Source organism: Ranitomeya variabilis, chromosome 6 (genome assembly GCF_051348905.1).
Source record: "Ranitomeya variabilis isolate aRanVar5 chromosome 6, aRanVar5.hap1, whole genome shotgun sequence".
NCBI classification, from domain to species: Eukaryota; Metazoa; Chordata; class Amphibia; order Anura; family Dendrobatidae; genus Ranitomeya; species Ranitomeya variabilis.
In genome coordinates this window covers 459,108,960-459,129,214 of record NC_135237.1, presented here as the reverse complement: position 1 = coordinate 459,129,214, position 20,255 = coordinate 459,108,960, and the positions used below count along the sequence as shown (strand labels likewise).

The following is a 20,255-nucleotide window of genomic DNA, read 5'->3' as shown; positions in this document are numbered from 1 at the left end:
TGCCCCATAGCTGTGCCATATAGTGCTCTGCACCATTATTGCCCCATGGCTGTGCCATACAGTGCTCTGCACCATTATTGCCCCATAGCTGTGCCATATAGTGCTCTGCACCGTCCATTATTGCCCCATAGCTGTGCCATACAGTGCTCTGCACCATTATTGCCCCATAGCTGTGCCATACAGTGCTCTGCACCATTATTGCCCCATAGCTGTGCTGCTGCTGCAATAAAAATAATAAAACACATACTCACCTGTCTTGCTTGCAGCTCCTCGGCGCCATCTTCCCGGCATCTCTCCGCACTGACTGATCAGGCAGAGGGCGGCGCGCACACTATATGCGTCATCGCGCCCTCTGACCTGCACAGTCAGTGCAGAGAGACGCCGGGAAGATGGAGACAGCGCCCGGCGTGTGGAACGAGGACAGGTGAATATGCGATACTTACCTGCTCCCGGCGTCCCTGGCTCCTTCTCCCGGACAGCTGGTCTCCGGGTGCCGCAGCCTCTTCCTCTGTCAGCGGTCACCGGCACCGCTGATTAGAGAAATGAATTATGCGGCTCCGCCCCTATGGGAGGTGGAGCAGCCTATTCATTTCTCTAATGAGCGGTCCCACGTGACCGCTGAACAGGGGAAGAGCTGCTGCACCGGAGACCGTGGGACGGTTAGGGGGAGCGTCAGGATCGCCGGGACTAGGTAAGTATGCCTCAGCGCCCTCTCCCCCTCACCCACCGACCCCACCGCCGACCGTGACTCGAGTATAAGCCGAGGGGGCACTTTCAGCCCAAAAATTTGGGCTGAAAATCTCGGCTTATACTCGAGTATATACGGTAAATAATATTTAGCAGAATAAAAACAATATAGATGAAAAAAAAAGTGCTGGCTGATATCAAGCAATTATTTTCCCTGTAAGTGGGCATAATTTTTGCAGAATGGGACAAACTTTATATTAGCATAATATGATGTGATATGAAGCAGGAAACGTAATCGGCTTAGGCAGGAGTAATTAACTTTTGTGACGATTCATGATGGTTGAGGTCTTCCAATATAAAGTTGTACTTGGCATGTCAACGTCAGTAATGTAAACTTGGATATTTATGACGTTAGAGACTTTCAAACTAATATGCTAAGAAAAATACACTTGTCTTTTATCAATGTTGGAATCTAGAACTGAAATTGTAACCAATATGTCCTTTGGTGTGAACTGTACATGCTGCATGTGGCTAAGAAAGATCAATAGGGCAAAGGGTATCGTACCCTTTACTCCGATATGGCATAATTCGATTTCACTGGAGTTAATGAAATTGGGAGAATTGTAAACCTGGAGAAATAAAGGGATTGCCTATTTGATTAACGTTATAAAACAGAGAAAACTGATTCCCTTTTCAGATTTACATTTAAATTCAATGTAACGGATGAATTCCTGACCACATTTCCAGTAAAGTTTGCACTGCCTGACTATAATATTTACACTAGTATAAGGACTCACTGACCACAGCATTTATGCTAGGTGTGTAAATTCTGAACACATTTCCAGTAGACCAGAAGACTATGGACTGAATGAACACAGCATTTACACTAGAATGTGGACTAATAGACCACTCTTACAATGGACTGTGGACTGGCGGACCAAAATCTTTTACACTAGTTTATGGACTGACTGATCATAGCATTTACGCTAGGTTTGCATTGTCTGACCACATTTCCAGTAGACTCTAGTCTGACTATAACATTTATAGAATACTGTAGAATGACTGAACATATTATATACAGTAAACCATCAAATGACTGACTACAGGATTCACAATAAACTGACCACAGTCATTATAACTGAAATAAAGCTAACCAGAGAAAAAAAGAGGAGTATAAGTCCCATTTAGTAAACCAGATAAAAAATACGTTTTTATTTTTAGAAAAATACATTACAACACATAATCACAAAAAGTAATGAGACAGCAAGGGAACATTACAGAAACACTGAAAACCATAACAACAGCGACTCCCCCAATGGCACTGACACCATATTCATTGTAAAGTGCTAGTAGTGCATATTCAGCGGTAAGAACCAGCCTGAACCAGATAGCTAAACAGTCTAAATTAGTCCAGCCCTCAGTGGGAACATATTCTAGCGTAAACAGCGTACATTCAACTGAAAACGGTTCAATAGATCTTACCCATGGGGTCAGGTACCGGGGGGATCACCGCCGCAGTACCTGACCCCATGCCTAAGATCTATTGAACCGTTTTCAGTTGAATGTACGCTGTTTACGCTAGAATAAGTTCCCACTGAGGGCTGGACTGATTTAGACTGTTTAGCTATCTGGTTCAGGCTGGTTCTTACCGCTGAATATGCACTACTAGCACTTTACAATGAAAATGGTGTCAGTGCCATTGGGGGAGTCGCTGTTGTTATGGTTTTCAGTGTTTCTGTAATGTTCCCTTGCTGTCTCATTACTTTTTGTGATTATGTGTTGTAATGTATTTTTCTAAAAATAAAAACGTATTTTTTATCTGGTTTACTAAATGGGACTTATACTCCTCTTTTTTTCTCTGGTTAGCTGTATGTGCTCTGGGAGTGTCCTTGATTGGCCTAATTGACCTTATATGTGGCCATCTCTCTGTTAGCATATGACGAGTATGTGGGAGAGATGAATAGCATTCGTGTCCATTGTGGGATGTCTTTATTATACCTGAAATAAGTAATTTTGTCCCTAGTGTGTTATATTTTTCTTTGTGTACAGCACGGAACATATTATCACACCTTTTACTATTTACAGGTGACTGATGCCCAGTGAGATGGTGGAACATGAAATTATTCCTCGTGGGTTTCAAGAAGAGAATTAGAAAAATCTCCTAACAGGTAACTAATATTAATATTAATTACTGATAATTGTAGGTTTAGGCATAAGTTCTAGGCCTGCCGGGGTGTAATAACACCTTCCTGGTACATGAGAATATATTGTTTGTGTTTTTCACATGTATATCTTCTATACACAACTCCGAGTATAATACAACCATATTTCAGGTACAGATGTAAGGAACATTTCTTCTCCTTATCCTCTGTCTTCTAAAATAAGAAAACATTCTTATGTTTCATAGAATAGGCTTCTTATCAGCGGTGTAACATTCAATGCCTCGATTACAAGAGACTGATATCATCATTTACGCTAGGCTGTGGAGCAACTGACCGCAGCATTTCCACTAGACTGTGGACAGACTAACAACATTTACTCTAGACTGTTGACTGACTGACCACAGCATTTCCTCTAGACTTTGGATCGGATAACAACAACATTTACAATAGACTGTAAACCAACTGAACAAAGAATTTACAGTAGACTGTGGACTGATGGACCACAGCATTTAAACTAGATAGTAGACCCACTGACAACATCATTTACACCCGACTGTGGACTGAAATGACACATTTACATCAGACTGTGGCCTGACGGACAAAGCGTTTTACACTAGTCCATGGGCTAACTGATCCAAGCATTTACAGGAGTCTAAGGACTGACTGAGCATAGCAGTTATGCTAGGTGTGGAATTCTTGACCACATTTCTAGTAGACCAAAAGACTATGGACTGAATGACCATAACATTTACAATAGACTGTGGACTGACTGACCACAGCATTTATGCTAGGTGTGGAATTTCTGACCACATTTCCTGTGGACTAGAAGACTATGGACTGAATGAACGCAACATTTACACTAGAATGTGGACTGACAGACCACTTTTACATTCGACTGTGGACTGGTGGACCAAAAGGTTTACACTAGTCTATGGACTGACTTACCATAGCATTTAGCTAGGTGTGAAATTTCTGACCACATTTCCATTAGACCAAAATACTATGTGTGATGCGAGTCACTATAGTAAATGTTAGCTCCAGAAGTGGAGAGAAAGACTACAATAACAGAAAGAAAAAATATATCCTACTTACTGAATAAGTAAAAGGAGGTCAAACAATCCGAGGTCAGATCCAGGAAATGGTGCAGTACAACAAGGGGAAGTCAGAGACTTAAACCAATTTACTAGCCGAGGTCAGGAATACCAGAAAGACAAGACAGTTTACAGGGAGCAGGCACAAGAGAAGTCAGGTCACAAGCAAAGAGTCTAAGTCCTGGAAGAGAATAAAGTCAGGCTGGGGCAGGCACAGAGCACAGAGGGATCAGTCTTACACAGGCAGCAGCAAATGTACGATTGACACTGGATGGAGGAGTCAGCATGCTTATGTAGAGGACTACTCAAGGAAAGTGAACACAGATGATTGCAGCACAGATCAGTCTTACACAGGCAGCAGCAAATGTACGATTGACACTGGTTGCAGCACAGACCCAGCACGGATCAGTCTTACACAGGCAGCAGCAAGTGTACAATTGACACTGGATGGAGGAGCCAGCATGCTTAAGTAGAGGACTACTCAAGGAAAGTGAACACAGATGATTGCAGCACAGACCCAGCACGGATCAGTCTTACACAGGCAGCAGCAAGTGTACGATTGACGCTGGATGGAGGAGCCAACATGGAAAGTGAACACTGATGATTGCAGCACAGACCCAGTACGGATCAGTCTGACACAGGCAGCAGCAAGTGTACGATTGACACTGGATGGAGGAGCTAGCATGCTTAAGTAGAGGTCTAATCAAGGAAAGTAAACACAGATGACTGCAGCTCAGACCCAACACAACAAAAATAGACTGACAGCTTCTACACAAAGTAACTTAGCAGACAGGAACAGGATGGAGATCGTGACACTATGGTCTGAATGAGCATTTCATTTAGTGTTATGATCTGGTGGCATAGGAGCAGCATGAGACGAGCTCTGGAGAAGGTGGTACCTGTACTGACCGCAGACCCTGAACTTAACACAACAACTAGAAGTAGCCGTGGGATGTACCTAACATGGCCTAGACACCTCGACACAGCCCGAGGACTAGATACCCCTAAAGATAGAAACAGGAAAGTTATCTTGCCTCAGAGAAAATCCCCAAATGATAGACAGCCCCCCACAAATATTGACTGTGAGAGGAGAGGGAAATAACATACGTAGCATGAAACCAGGATTTAGCAAAGGAGGCCACTCTAGCTAAATAAAAAGGACAGGACAGAATACTGTGCGGTCAGTATCAAAATACTAGAAAATATCCACCACAGATATACAAAAATCTCCACACCTAACTAAAGGTATGGATGGTAAATCTGTTTCCCTTGAGGAGGGGTCACCGAACCCTCACAAGAGCCCCCAGGCCGATCAGGACGAGCCAAATGAAAAGCACGAACCAAATCGGCCGCATGAACATCGGAGGCAACAACCCAAGAATTATCCTCCTGGCCATAACCCTTCCATTTGACAAGATACTGAAGCCTCCGTCTCGAAAAACGAGAATCCAAAATCTTCTCAACCACATATTCCAACTCCCCATCAACCAACACCGGGGCAGGAGGATCAACAGAGGGAACAACGGGCACCACATATCTCCGCAACAAAGATCTATGGAAAACATTATGGATGGCAAAAGAGGCTGGAAGGGCCAAATGAAAAGACACAGGATTAATAATCTAAGAAATCTTATAAGGACCAATAAACCGAGGCTTGAACTTAGGGGAAGAAACCTTCATAGGAACATGACGGGAAGACAACCAGACTAAATCCCCAACCCGAAGCTGGGGACCAACACACCGACGACGGTTAGCAAAACGTTGAGCCTTCTCCTGAGACAACGTCAAATTGTCTACCACATGAGTCCAAATCTGCTGTAACCTGTCCACCACAGAATCCACACCAGGACAATCAGAAGGCTCAACCTGCCCCGAAGAAAAACAAGGATGAAAACCAAAATTACAAAAGAAGGGCGAAACCAAAGTAGCCGAACTAGCCCGATTATTAAGGGCAAACTCGGCCAACGGCTGGAAAGCCACCCAATCATCCTGATCAGCAGACACAAAGCATCTCAAATAAGTTTCCAAAGTCTGATTAGTTCGCTCAGTTTGGCCATTTGTCTGAGGATGAAATGCTGAAGAAAAAGACAAATCAATGCCCATCCTAGCACAAAAGGCCCGCCAAAACCTAGAAACAAACTGGGAACCTCTGTCAGACACAATATTCTCCGGAATGCCATGCAAACGAACCACATGCTGAAAAAACAACGGAACCAAATCAGAGGAGGAAGGCAATTTAGGCAAAGGTACCAAATGAACCATCTTAGAAAACCGATCACAAACCACCCAGATAACAGACATCTTCTGGGAAACAGGAAGATCTGAAATAAAATCCATAGAAATATGCGTCCAAGGCCTCTCAGGGACCGGCAAAGGCAAAAGCAACCCACTAGCGCGGGAACAACAAGGCTTGGCCCGTGCACAATTCCCACAGGACTGCACAAAAGAATGCACATCCCGCAACAAGGAAGGCCACCATAAGGACCTACCAACCAAATCTCTGGTACCAAAAATCACAGGATGGCCAGCCAACACAGAACAATGAACCTCAGAAGTCACCTTACTAGTCCATCTATCAGGAACAAACAGTTTCCCCACTGGACAGCGGTCAGGTCTATCAGCCTGAAACTCCTGAAGAACCCGTCGCAAATCAGGAGAGATGGCAGAAAGAATCACCCCTTTCTTTGAGAATGCCAACCGGCTCAAGGACTCCAGGAGAATCAGGCAAAAAGCTCCTAGAGAGGGCATCAGCCTTAACATTCTTAGAACCCGGAAGATACGAGACCACAAAATCAAAACGGGAGAAAAACAGGGACCATCGAGCCTGTCTAGGATTCAGCCGCTTGGCAGACTCGAGGTAAATCAAATTCTTATGATCGGTCAAGACCACAACACGGTGCTTGGCTCCCTCAAGCCAATGTCGCCACTCCTCAAATGCCCACTTCATAGCCAACAACTCCCGATTGCCGACATCATAATTGCGTTCGGCAGGCGAAAACTTTCGAGAAAAGAAGGCACACGGTTTCATCAAGGAACCATCAGAATTCCTCTGAGACAAAACGGCCCCTGCCCCAATCTCAGGAGCGTCAACCTCAACCTGAAAAGGAAGAGAAACATCCAGCTGACGCAACACAGGGGCAGAAGTAAATCGGCGTTTAAGCTCCTGAAAGGCAGCCACAGCCGCAGAGGACCAATTCGTCACATCAGCGCCTTTCTTCGTCAAATCGGTCAGGGGTTTAACCACACTGGAAAAGTTGGCAATGAAACGGCGATAAAAATTCGCAAAGCCCAAAAATTTCTGAAGGCTCTTCACAGATGTGGGTTGAATCCAATCATGAATGGCCTGGACCTTAACAGGATCCATTTCTATAGACGAGGGAGAAAAAATGAAACCCAAAAAAGAAACCTTCTGAACTCCAAAGAGGCACTTAGACCCCTTTATAAATAAAGCATTATCACGAAGGATCTGAAATACCATCCTGACCTGCTTCACATGAGACTCCCAATCATCGGAAAAAATCAAAATATCATCCAAATATACAATCATGAATTTATCAAGATAATTGCGGAAAATATCATGCATGAAGGACTGAAATACAGATGGAGCATTAGAAAGCCCGAAAGGCATCACAAGGTATTCAAAATGGCCTTCGGGCGTATTAAACGCAGTTTTCCATTCGTCACCCTGTTTAATACGAACAAGATTATACGCCCCTCGAAGGTCAATCTTAGTAAACCAACTAGCCCCCTTAATCCTAGCAAACAAAACAGAAAGCAAAGGCAAAGGGTATTGAAATTTGACCGTGATCTTATTCAGAAGGCGATAATCAATACAGGGTCTCAAGGAGCCATCCTTCTTGGCAACAAAAAAGAATCCCGCTCCCAATGGTGACGAAGATGGCTGAATATGCCCTTTCTCCAAAGACTCCTTAACATAACTCCGCATGGTGGTATGTTCTGGCACAGACAGGTTGAAAAGTCGGCCCTTAGGGAACTTACAGCCAGGAATCAAGTCAATAGCACAATCACAGTCTCTATGCGGAGGAAGGGAACTGGACTTGGGCTCATCAAATACATCCTGGAAATCTGACAAAAACTCAGGAATTTCAGAAGAGGGGGAAGAGGAAATTGACATCAAAGGAACGTCATTATGAACCCCCTGACAACCCCAACTAGTCACAGACATAGATTTCCAATCCAGCACAGGATTATGTACCTGTAACCATGGAAAACCCAGTACAATAACATCATGCAAATTATGCAACACCAGAAAACGACAATCTTCCTGATGTGCTGGTGCCATGCACATGGTCAGCTGTGTCCAAAACTGAGGTTTATCTTTAGCCAAAGGTGTAGCATCAATGCCCCTCAAAGGAATAGGGTTCTGCAAAGGCTGCAAGGAGAAACCACAACGCTTGGCGAATTCTAAGTCCATTAAGTTCAAAGCGGCGCCTGAATCCACAAACGCCATGACAGAAAATGACGACAATGAGCAGATCAAGGTCACAGATAAGAGAAATTTAGGCTGTACAGTACTGATGGTAACAGACCTAGCGACTCTCTTAGTACGCTTAGGGCAATCAGAAATAACATGAGCAGAATCGCCGCAGTAAAAACACAACCTATTCTGACGTCTGAATTCTTGCCGTTCAGCTCTAGTCAAAATCCTATCACACTGCATAGGCTCAGGACTCCGCTCAGAGGACAATGCCATCGTGTGCACAACTCTGCGCTCGCGCAAGCGCCGATCAATCTGAATGGCCAGAGACATAGAATCATTCAGACCAGCAGGCGTGGGGAACCCCACCATAACGTCCTTAACAGATTCAGAAAGACCCTTTCTGAAAATTGCTGCCAAAGCACCTTCATTCCATTTAGTGAGCACAGACCATTTTCTAAATTTCTGGCAGTATGATTCTGCCGCTTCCTGACCCTGACACAGGGTCAACAAGGTCTTTTCTGCATGATCCACTGAATTAGGTTCGTCATACAATAATCCTAGCGCCTGAAAAAAGGTGTCTACATTAAGCAAGGCCAGATTCCCTGATTCAAGGGAAAATGCCCAGTCCTGAGGATCACCACGCAGCAGAGAGATGACAATTTTAACTTGCTGAATGGGATCACCAGAGGAACGGGGTTTCAAAGCAAAAAAAAGTTTGCAGTTATTTTTAAAGCTCAAAAACTTGGACCTGTCCCCAAAAAACAAATCAGGAGTTGGAATTCTAGGCTCTAAAGCTGGAGTCTGAACAACATAATCAAAAATACCCTGTACTCTTGCAGCAAGTTGATCCACACAAGAAGCCAAATCCTGAACATCCATGCCAACGCCAAACTCCTGAACCACCCAGAGATTAAGAGGGAGGAGAAGGCAAAGTAGACTACAGAAAAAAAATGGCTCAGCACTTTTCTTCCCTTCTTTTGAGATGCATTTAACTCATTGGGGCCAGTTGTACTGTTATGATCTGGTGGCTTAGGAGCAGCATGAGACGAGCTCTGGAGAAGGTGGTACCTGTACTGACCGCAGACCCTAAACTTAACACAACAACTAGAAGTAGCCGTGGGATGTACCTAACATGGCCTAGACACCTCGACACAGCCGGAGGACTAGATACCTTTAAAGATAGAAACAGGAAAGCTATCTTGCCTCAGAGAAAATCCCCAAAGGATAGACAGCCCCCCACAAATATTGACTGTGAGAGGAGAGGGAAATAACATACGTAGCATGAAACCAGGATTTAGCAAAGGAGGCCACTCTAGCTAAATAGAAAGGACAGGACAGAGTACTGTGCGGTCAGTATCAAAATACTAGAAAATATCCACCACAGATATACAAAAATCTCCACACCTAACTAAAGGTATGGAGGGTAAATCTGTTTCCCAGAGCTTCCAGCTTGACTGAATAAATCCACACTGACAAAGCTGGACAAAAAAAAACCATAGAAATGCAGTGAGCTATAAAGTCCACAGCATGTGGACAGCAAAAACAAAGCCAGGACTTATCTTTGATGATTTGGACAGAATAGCAGGAGAATCCAGGCAAAGATGTGAATCCACCAAGAAACAATGGACAACTGCCACTAAGTAAAGGATCCAGCCAAACTAAATAGCCCAGTCAGAATTGTTAATAAGTGGAAGCACCTGATTACTGCTGAAATCCAAAGGAGCAGCAGTGTTATGATCCTAGTGGCTGAGGATCACAAAACGGACTAGCTAAGTTTATGAACATAGACACGAGCTCTAGGGAGGTGGTAACTGAACTGACCGCAAACCTGATCCTAACCAACACACTAAAGGTAGCTGGTGAACGTGCCTAAAATCCTGGACGTCTCGACGCAGCCTAAGAAACTATCTACTCCTGGAGGGAAAGTAAGACCTCACTTGCCTCAAGAGAAATCACCCCAAAGACATAGGAAGCCCCCAACAAATAATAACGGTGAGGTAAGGGGAAAACACAAACGTAGAAATGAAAACAGATTCAGCAAATGAGGCCCGCTAATACTAGATAGCAGAAGACAGATAGTGAACTGTGCGGTCAGTAAAAAACCCTATGCAAAATATCCACGCTGAGAATACAAGAACCCCCACACCAACTAACGGTGTTAGAGGAGAAACTCAGCCCCCTAGAGCTACCAGCAAGCAAGGAAATCACATATTAGCAAGCTGGACAGGAAAACAAAAATAAACCACGAAACATATGACCACTGATGGTCAAAAAAATGAATCAAGCAAAACTTAGCTTCTCTTCAAGAGACTGATAACGAAGGACTGCAGGAGAGCTCCAAAATAGCACTGAAGACATTGACAGCAGGCAACAACTGAGAGTCCAGGTGAACTAAATAGGAAACCAGCTAACAGATAACGAGACAGCTGATCAGCCTCAGACCTGCAGAATGACACAAAGAACCACCAGAGGGAGCCCAAAGACAGCACTACACAGTACCAGTTGTGACCACAAGAGGGAGCCCAAAAACAGAGTTCACAACACAGCAGTACCACTTATAACCACCGGAGGGAGCCCAGAATCAGAGTTCACAACATTACAACTTATAACCACCGGAGGGAGCCCAAGAGCAGAATTCACAACAGACTAGACTGTGGACTGACTGACCACAGCATTTATACTAGATTGTGGAGTGATTGGCCACATCTACAGTAGACCTTGGACTGACGGATCAAAACTTTTAATCTAGTCTTTGGATGAATGATCACAGCATTTATATTAGTTTGAATACTGACTGACCACGGCATTTGCAATTGTTTAAGGCCTTACTGACCTCATCATTTTCACCAGATTTCGAATGCCTGATCACATTTCCAGTAAAGTTTGCACTGCCTGACTATAATATTTACACTAGTATAAGGACTGACTAACCACAGCATTTATGCTAGGTGTGTAAATTCTGAACACATTTCCAGTAGACCAGAAGACTATGGACTGATTGAACACAACATTTACACTAGAATGTGGACTAATAGACCACTTTTGCAGTGGACTGTGGACTGGCGGACCAAAACTTTTACACTAGTTTATGGACTGACTGATCATAGCATTTACGCTAGGTTTGCATTGTCTGACCACATTTCCAGTAAACTATCAAATGACTGACTACAGGATTCACAATAAAGAGACCCCAGTCCTTATACCTGAAATAAGTAATTTTGTCCCTAGTGTGTTATATTTTTCTTTGTGTATAGCATGTAGCAGGAACATATTATCACACCTTTGACTTTTTACAGGTGACTGACGCCCAGTGAGATGGTGGAACGTGACATTTTTCCATGTGGATTTCAAGAAGAGAATTAGAAAAATCTCCTAACAGGTAATTAATATTAATATTAATTACTGATAATTGTAGGTTTAGGCATAAGTTCTAGGCCTGCCGGGGTGTAATAACACCTTCCTGGTACATGAGAATATATTGTTTGTGTTTTTCACATGTATATCTTCTATGCACAACTCCGAGTATAATACAACCATATTTCAGGCAGAGATGTAAGGAACATTTCTTCTCCTTATCCACTGTCTTCTAAAATAAGAAAACATTCTTATGTTTCATAGAATAGGCTTCTTATCAGCGGTGTAACATTCAATGCCTCGATTACAAGAGACTGATATCATCATTTACGCTAGGCTGTGGAGCAACTGACCGCAGCATTTCCACTAGACTGTGGACAGACTAACAACATTTACTCTAGACTGTTGACTGACTGACCACAGCATTTCCTCTAGACTTTGGATCGGATAACAACAACATTTACAATAGACTGTAAACCAACTGAACAAAGAATTTACAGTAGACTGTGGACTGATGGACCACAGCATTTAAACTAGATAGTAGACCCACTGACAACATAATTTACACCAGACTGTGGACTGAAATGCCACATTTACATCAGACTGTGGCCTGACGGACAAAGCGTTTTACACTAGTGCATGGGCTAACTGATCCAAGCATTTACAGGAGTCTAAGGACTGACTGAGCATAACAGTTATGCTAGGTGTGGAATTCTTGACCACATTTCCAGTAGACCAAAAGACTATGGACTGAATGACCATAACATTTACAATAGACTGTGGACTGACTGACCACAGCATTTATGCTAGGTGTGGAATTTCTGACCACATTTCCTGTGGACTAGAAGACTATGGACTGAATGAACGCAACATTTACACTAGAATGTGGACTGACAGACCACTTTTACATTCGACTGTGGACTGATGGACCAAAAGTTTTACACTAGTCTATGGACTGACTTGCCATAGCATTTAGCTAGGTGTGAAATTTCTGACCACATTTCCAGTAGACCAAAATACTATGTGTGATGCGAGTCACTATAGTAAATGTTAGCTCCAGAAGTGGAGAGAAAGACTACAATAACAGAAAGAAAAAATATACACTATTTACTGAATAAGTAAAAGGAGGTCAAACAATCCGAGGTCAGATCCAGGAAATGGTGCAGTACAACAAGGGGAAGTCAGAGACTTAAACCAATTTACTAGCCGACGTCAGGAATACCAGAAAGACAAGACAGTTTACAGGCAGCAGGCACAAGAGAAGTCAGGTCACAAGCAAAGAGTCTAAGTCCTGGAAGGGAATAAAGTCAGGCTGGGGCAGGCACAGAGCACAGAGGGATCAGTCTTACACAGGCAGCAGCAAATGTACGATTGACACTGGATGGAGGAGCCAGCATGCTTATGTAGAGGACTACTCAAGGAAAGTGAGCACAGATGATTGCAGCACAGATCAGTCTTGCACAAGCAGCAGCAAATGTACGATTGACACTGGTTGCAGTACAGACCCAGCACGGATCAGTCTTACACAGGCAGCAGCAAGTGTATGATTGAAACTGGATGGAGGAGCCAGCATGCTTAAGTAGAGGACTACTCTAGGAAAGTGAACACAGATGATTGCAGCACAGACCCAGCATGGATCAGTCTTACACAGGCAGCAGCAAGTGTTCGATTGACACTGGATGGAGGAGCCAGCATGCTTAAGTAGAGGACTACTCAAGGAAAGTGAACACAGATGATTGCAGCACAGACCCAGCACGGATCAGTCTTACACAGGCAGCAGCAAGTGTACGATTGACACTGGATGGAGGACCCAACATGGAAAGTGAACACTGATGATTGCAGCACAGACCCAGTACGGATCAGTCTGACACAGGCAGCAGCAAGTGTACGATTAACACTGGATGGAGGAACTAGATTGCCTAAGTAGAGGTCTAATCAAGAAAAGTGAACACAGATGACTGCAGCTCAGACCCAGCACAACCAAAACAGACTGACAGCTTCTACACAAAGTAACTTAGCAGACAGGAACAGAATGGAGATCGTGACACTATGGTCTGAACGAGCATTTCATTTAGACTAGACTGTGGGCTGACTGACCACAGCATTTATACTAGATTGTGGAGTGATTGGCCACATCTACAGTAGACCTTGGACTGACCGATCAAAACATTTAATCTAGTCTTTGGATGAATGATCACAGCATTTATATTCGTTTGAATACTGACTGACCACGGCATTTGCAATTGTTTAAGGCCTTACTGACCTCATCATTTTCACCAGATTTCGAATGCCTGATCACATTTCCAGTAAAGATTGCACTGCCTGAATATAATATTTACACTAGTATAAGGACTGACTGACCACAGCATTTGTGCTAGGTGTGTAAATTCTGAGCACATTTCCAGTAGACCAGAAGACTATGGACTGATTGAACACAACATTTACACTAGAATGTGGACTAATAGACCACTTTTGCAGTGGACTGTGGACTGGCGGACCAAAACTTTTACACTAGTTTATGGACTGACTGATCATAGCATTTACCCTAGGTTTGCATTGTCTGACTGCATTTCCAGTAAACTATCAAACGACTGACTACAGGATTCACAATAAACTGACCCCAGTCCTTATACCTGAAATAAGTAATTTTGTCCCTAGTGTGTTATATTTTTCTTTGTGTATAGCATGTAGCAGGAACATATTATCACACCTTTGACTTTTTACAGGTGACTGACGCCCAATGAGATGGTGGAACGTGAAATTTTTCCATGTGGATTTCAAGAAGAGAATTAGAAAAATCTCCTAACAGGTAATTAATATTAATATTAATTACTGATAATTGTAGGTTTAGGCATAAGATCTAGGCCTGCCGGGGTGTAATAACACCTTCCTGGTACATGAGAATATATTGTTTGTGTTTTTCAAATGTATATCTTCTATACACAACTCCCGAGTATAATACAACCATATTTCAGGTACAGATGTAAGGAATATTTATTCTCCTTATGCTCTGTCTTCTAAAATAAGAAAACATTCTTATGTTTCATAGAATAGGCTTGTTATCAGCGGTGTAACATTCAATGCCTCGATTACAAGAGACTGATATCATCATTTACGCTAGGCTGTGGAGCAACTGACCGCAGCATTTCCACTAGACTGTGGACAGACTAACAACATTTACTCTAGACTGTTGACTGACTGACCACAGCATTTCCTCTAGACTTTGGATCAGATAACAACAACATTTACAATAGACTGTAAACCAACTGAACAAAGAATTTACAGTAGACTGTGGACTGATGGACCACAGCATTTAAACTAGATAGTAGACCCACTGACAACATCATTTACACCAGACTGTGGACTGAAATGCCACATTTACATCAGACTGTGGCCTGACGGACAAAGCGTTTTACACTATTGCATGGGCTAACTGATCCAAGCATCTACAGGAGTCTAGGGACTGACTGAGCATAGCAGTTATGCTAGGTGTGGAATTCTTGACCACATTTCCAGTAGACCAAAAGACTATGGACTGAATGACCATAACATTTACAATAGACTGTGGACTGACTGACCACAGCATTTATGCTAGGTGTGGAATTTCTGACCACATTTCCTGTGGACTAGAAGACTATGGACTGAATGAACGCAACATTTACACTAGAATGTGGACTGACAGACCACTTTTACATTCGACTGTGGACTGATGGACCAAAAGTTTTACACTAGTCTATGGACTGACTTGCCATAGCATTTAGCTAGGTGTGAAATTTCTGACCACATTTCCATTAGACCAAAATCTTATGTGTGATGCGAGTCACTATAGTAAATGTTAGCTCCAGAAGTGGGGTGAAAGACTACAATAACAGAAAGAAAAAATATATACTACTTACTGAATAAGTAAAAGGAGGTCAAACAATCCGAGGTCAGATCCAGGAAATGGTGCAGTACAACAAGGGGAAGTCAGAGACTTAAACCAATTTACTAGCCGAGGTCAGGAATACCAGAAAGACAAGACAGTTTACAGGGAGCAGGCACAAGAGAAGTCAGGTCACAAGCAAATAGTTTAAGTCCTGGAAGGGAATAAAGTCAGGCTGGGGCAGGCACAGAGCACAGAGGGATCAGTCTTACACAGGCAGCAGCAAATGTACAATTGACACTGGTTGCAGCACAGACCCAGCACGGATCAGTCTTACACAGCCAGCAGCAAGTGTATGATTGACACTGGATGGAGGAGCCAGCATGCTTAAGTAGAGAACTACTCAAGGAAAGTGAACACAGATATTTGCAGCACAGACCCAGTATGGATCAGTCTGACACAGGCAGCAGCAAGTGTACGATTGACACTGGATGGAGGAGCTAGCATGCTTAAGTAGAGGACTAATCAAGGAAAGTGAACACAGATGACTGCAGCTCAGACCCAGCACAACCAAAACAGACTGACAGCTTCTACACAAAGTAACTTAGCAGACAGGAACAGAATGGAGATCGTGACACTATGGTCTGAATGAGCATTTCATTTAGACTAGACTGTGGACTGACTGACCACAGCATTTATACTAGATTGTGGATTGATTGGCCACATCTACAGTAGACCTTGGATTGACGGATCAAAACTTTTAATCTAGTCTTTGGATGAATGATCACAGCATTTATATTAGTTTGAATACTGACTGACCACAGCATTTCATTTGTTTAAGGCCTTACTGACCTCGTCATTTTCACCAGATTTCGAATCCCTGACCATATTTACAGTAAAGTTTGCACTGCCTGACTATTATTTACACTAGTTTAAGGACTGAATGACCACAGCATGATTATGTTATGAACTGGTGGTCTAGGAGCAACATGGGACGAGCTCTGGAGGAGGTGGTACCTGTACTGACCGCAGTTCCTGAGCTTAACACAACACTAGAAGTAGCCGAGGGATGTTCCTGTCACTCCCTAGACACCTCGTTACAGCCGGAGGACTAACTACCCCTAAAGATAGAAACATGAAAGCTATCTTGCCTCAGAGAAAATCCCCAAAGGATAGACAGCCCCCCACAAATATTGACTGTGAGTGGAGAGGGAAATGACATACGCAGAATGAAACCAGGATGTAGCAAAAGGAGGCCACTCTGGCTAGATAGATAGAACAGGACAGAGTACTGTGCGGTCAGTATTAAAAACTAGAAAAATCCACCACAGAGTTTACAAAAATCTCCACACCTGACTAAAGGTGTGGAGGGTAAACCTGCTTCCCAGAGCTTCCAGCATAACTGAATAATTCCATACTGACGAGCTAGACCAGAAAAAACATAGAATGTGCTGAACAATTAAGTCCACAACAAGTGGACTGCAAAAGAACCAAGCAAGGACTTATCTTTGCTGAACTGGTCAGAATATCAGGGAAATCCAAGCAGAGATGTGAATCCAACCAGGAACCATTGACAACTGGCACTGGCTGAAGGAAAGAACCAGGCTAAATAGCTGAGCCAGAATAGACAATCAGTGGAAGCAGCTGCTGACTGCTAAATCCAAGGAGCAGCCGTACCACTTAAAACCACCGGAGGGAGCCCAAGAGCAGAACTCACAAAAGTGCCACTTACAACCACCGGAGGGAGCCCAAGAGCGGAATTCACAACAGTACCCCCCCTTGAGGAGGGGTCACCGAACCCTCACCAGAGCCCCCAGGCCGATCAGGACGAGCCAAGTGAAAAGCACGAACCAAATCGGCGGCATGGACATCGGAGGCAACAACCCAAGAATTATCCTCCTGGCCATAACCCTTCCACTTGACAAGATACTGAAGCCTCCGCTTCGAAAAATGAGAATCCAAAATTTTCTCCACCACATATTCCAACTCCCCTTCAACCAACACCGGGGCAGGAGGATCAACAGAGGGAACAACGGGCACCACATATCTCCGCAACAAAGATCTATGGAAAACATTATGGATGGCAAAAGAGGCTGGAAGGGCCACACGAAAAGATACCGGATTGATAATCTCAGAAATCTTATAAGGACCAATAAACCGAGGCTTAAACTTAGGGGAAGAAACCTTCATAGGAACATGACGAGAAGATAACCAGACTAAATCCCCCACCCGAAGCCGGGGACCAACACACCGACGGCGGTTAGCAAAACGTTGAGCCTTTTCCTGAGACAATGTCAAATTGTCTACCACATGAGTCCAAATCTGCTGTAACCTGTCCATCACAGAATCCACACCAGGACAATCAGAAGGCTCAACCTGCCCCGAAGAAAAACGAGGATGAAAACCAAAATTACAAAAGAAAGGCGAAACCAAAGTAGCCGAACTAGCCCGATTATTAAGGGCAAACTTGGCCAACGGCAAGAAAGCCACCCAATCATCCTGGTCAGCAGACACAAAGCATCTCAAATAGGTTTCCAAGGTCTGATTAGTTCACTCAGTTTGGCCATTTGTCTGAGGATGAAACGCCGAAGAAAAAGAAAAATCAATGCCCATCCTAGCACAAAAGACCCGCCAAAACCTAGAAACAAACTGGGAACCTCTGTCAGACACAATATTCCCCGGAATGCCATGCAAACGAACCACATGCTGAAAAAAAACAATGGAACCAAATCAGAGGAGGAAGGCAATTTAGGCAAAGGTACCATTTTAGACAACCGGTCACAAACCACCCAGATAACAAACATCTTCTGGGAAACGGGAAGATCCGAAATAAAATCCATGGAAATATGCGTCCAGGGCCTCTCAGGGACCAGCAAAGGCAAAAGCAACCCACTAGCGCGGGAACAGCAAGGCTTGGCCCGGGCACAAGTCCCACAGGACTGCACAAAAGAACGCACATCCCGCGACAAGGAAGGCCACCAAAAGGACCTAGCAACCAAATCTCTGGTACCAAAATCCCAGGATGACCAGCCAACACCGAACAATGAACCTCAGAAATTACCTTACTTGTCCATCTATCAGGAACAAACAGCAGCTTCCCCACTGGACAGCTGTCAGGTTTATCAGCCTGAAATTCCTGAAGCACCCGCCGTAAATCAGGGGAGATGGCAGAAAGAATCATCCCTTCCTTAAGAATGCCAACCGGCTCAAGGACTCCAGGAGAATCAGGCAAAAAACTCCTAGAGAGGGCATCAGCCTTAACATTCTTAGATCCCGGAAGATACAAGACCAAAAAATCAAAACGGGAGAAAAACAGGGACCATCGAGCCTGTCTAGGGTTCAGCCGCTTGGCCGACTCGAGGTAAATCAGATTCTTATGATCGGTCAAGACCACAACACGGTGCTTGGCTCCCTCAAGCCAATGTCGCCACTCCTCAAATGCCCACTTCATAGCCAACAACTCCCGATTGCCGACATCATAATTGCGCTCCCCAGGCGAAAACTTTCTGGAAAAAAAACACACGGTTTCATCAAAGAACCATCAGAACTCCTCTGAGACAAAACGGCCCCTGCCCAATCTCAGAAGCGTCAACCTCAACCTGAAAAGGAAGAGAAACATCCAGCTGACGCAACACAGGGTCAGAAGTAAATCGGCGTTTAAGCTCCTGAAAGGCCTCAACAGCCGCAGAGGACCAATTCATCACATCAGCGCCTTTCTTCGTCAAATCGGTCAGGGGCTTAACCACACTGGAAAAGTTGGCAATGAAACGACGATAAAAATTAGCAAAGCCCAAAAATTTCTGAAGGCTCTTCACAGATGTGGGTTGAATCCAGTCATGAATGGCTTGGACCTTAACAGGATCCATTTCTATAGACGAGGGAGAAAAAAATAAAACCCAAAAAAGAGACCTTCTGAACTCCAAATAGGCACTTAGACCCCTTTACAAATAAAGCATTATCACGAAGGATCTGGAATACCATCCTGACCTGCTTCACATGAGACTCCCAATCATCGGAAAAAATCAAAATATCATCCAAATACACAATCATGAATTTATCAAGATAATTGCGGAAAATATCATGCATGAAGGACTGAAATACAGAAGGAGCATTAGAGAGCCCGAAAGGCATCACAAGGTATTCAAAATGGCCTTCGGGCGTATTAAATGCAGTTTTCCATTCGTCACCCTGTTTAATACGAACAAGATTATATGCCCCTCGAAGGTCAATCAAATCAGAAAGCAAAGGTAAAGGGTATTGGAATTTGACCGTGATCTTATTAAGAAGGCGATAATCAATACAGGGTCTCAAGGAGCCATCCTTCTTGGCAACAAAAAAGAATCCCGCTCCCAATGGTGATGAAGACGGACGAATATGCCCCTTCTCCAAAGACTCCTTAACATAACTCCGCATGGCGGCATGCTCTGGCACAGACAGATTGAAAAGTCGGCCCTTAGGGAACTTACAGCCAGGAATCAAGTTAATAGCACAATCACAGTCCCTATGTGGAGGAAGGGAACTGGACTTGGGCTCATCAAATACATCCTGAAAATCCGATAAAAACTCAGGAACTTCAGAAGAGGGGGAAGAGGAAATTGACATCAACGGAATGTCACTATGTACCCCTTGACAACCCCAACTAGTCACAGACATAGATT

At 43.8% G+C, this 20,255-nt stretch overlaps 1 long non-coding RNA gene across 1 annotated transcript in view; it reads left to right on the top strand.

Annotated features, from left to right (window-relative positions):
• Positions 1-14,477: 14,477 nt before the first annotated feature.
• The window catches only part of LOC143781269 (uncharacterized), a 38,329-nt gene continuing 32,551 nt past the window's right edge, over positions 14,478-20,255 (top strand). The window contains exon 1 of the long non-coding RNA XR_013216639.1: positions 14,478-14,544. This is a non-coding gene — a long non-coding RNA (uncharacterized LOC143781269). The remainder of the gene's footprint in view (positions 14,545-20,255) is intronic.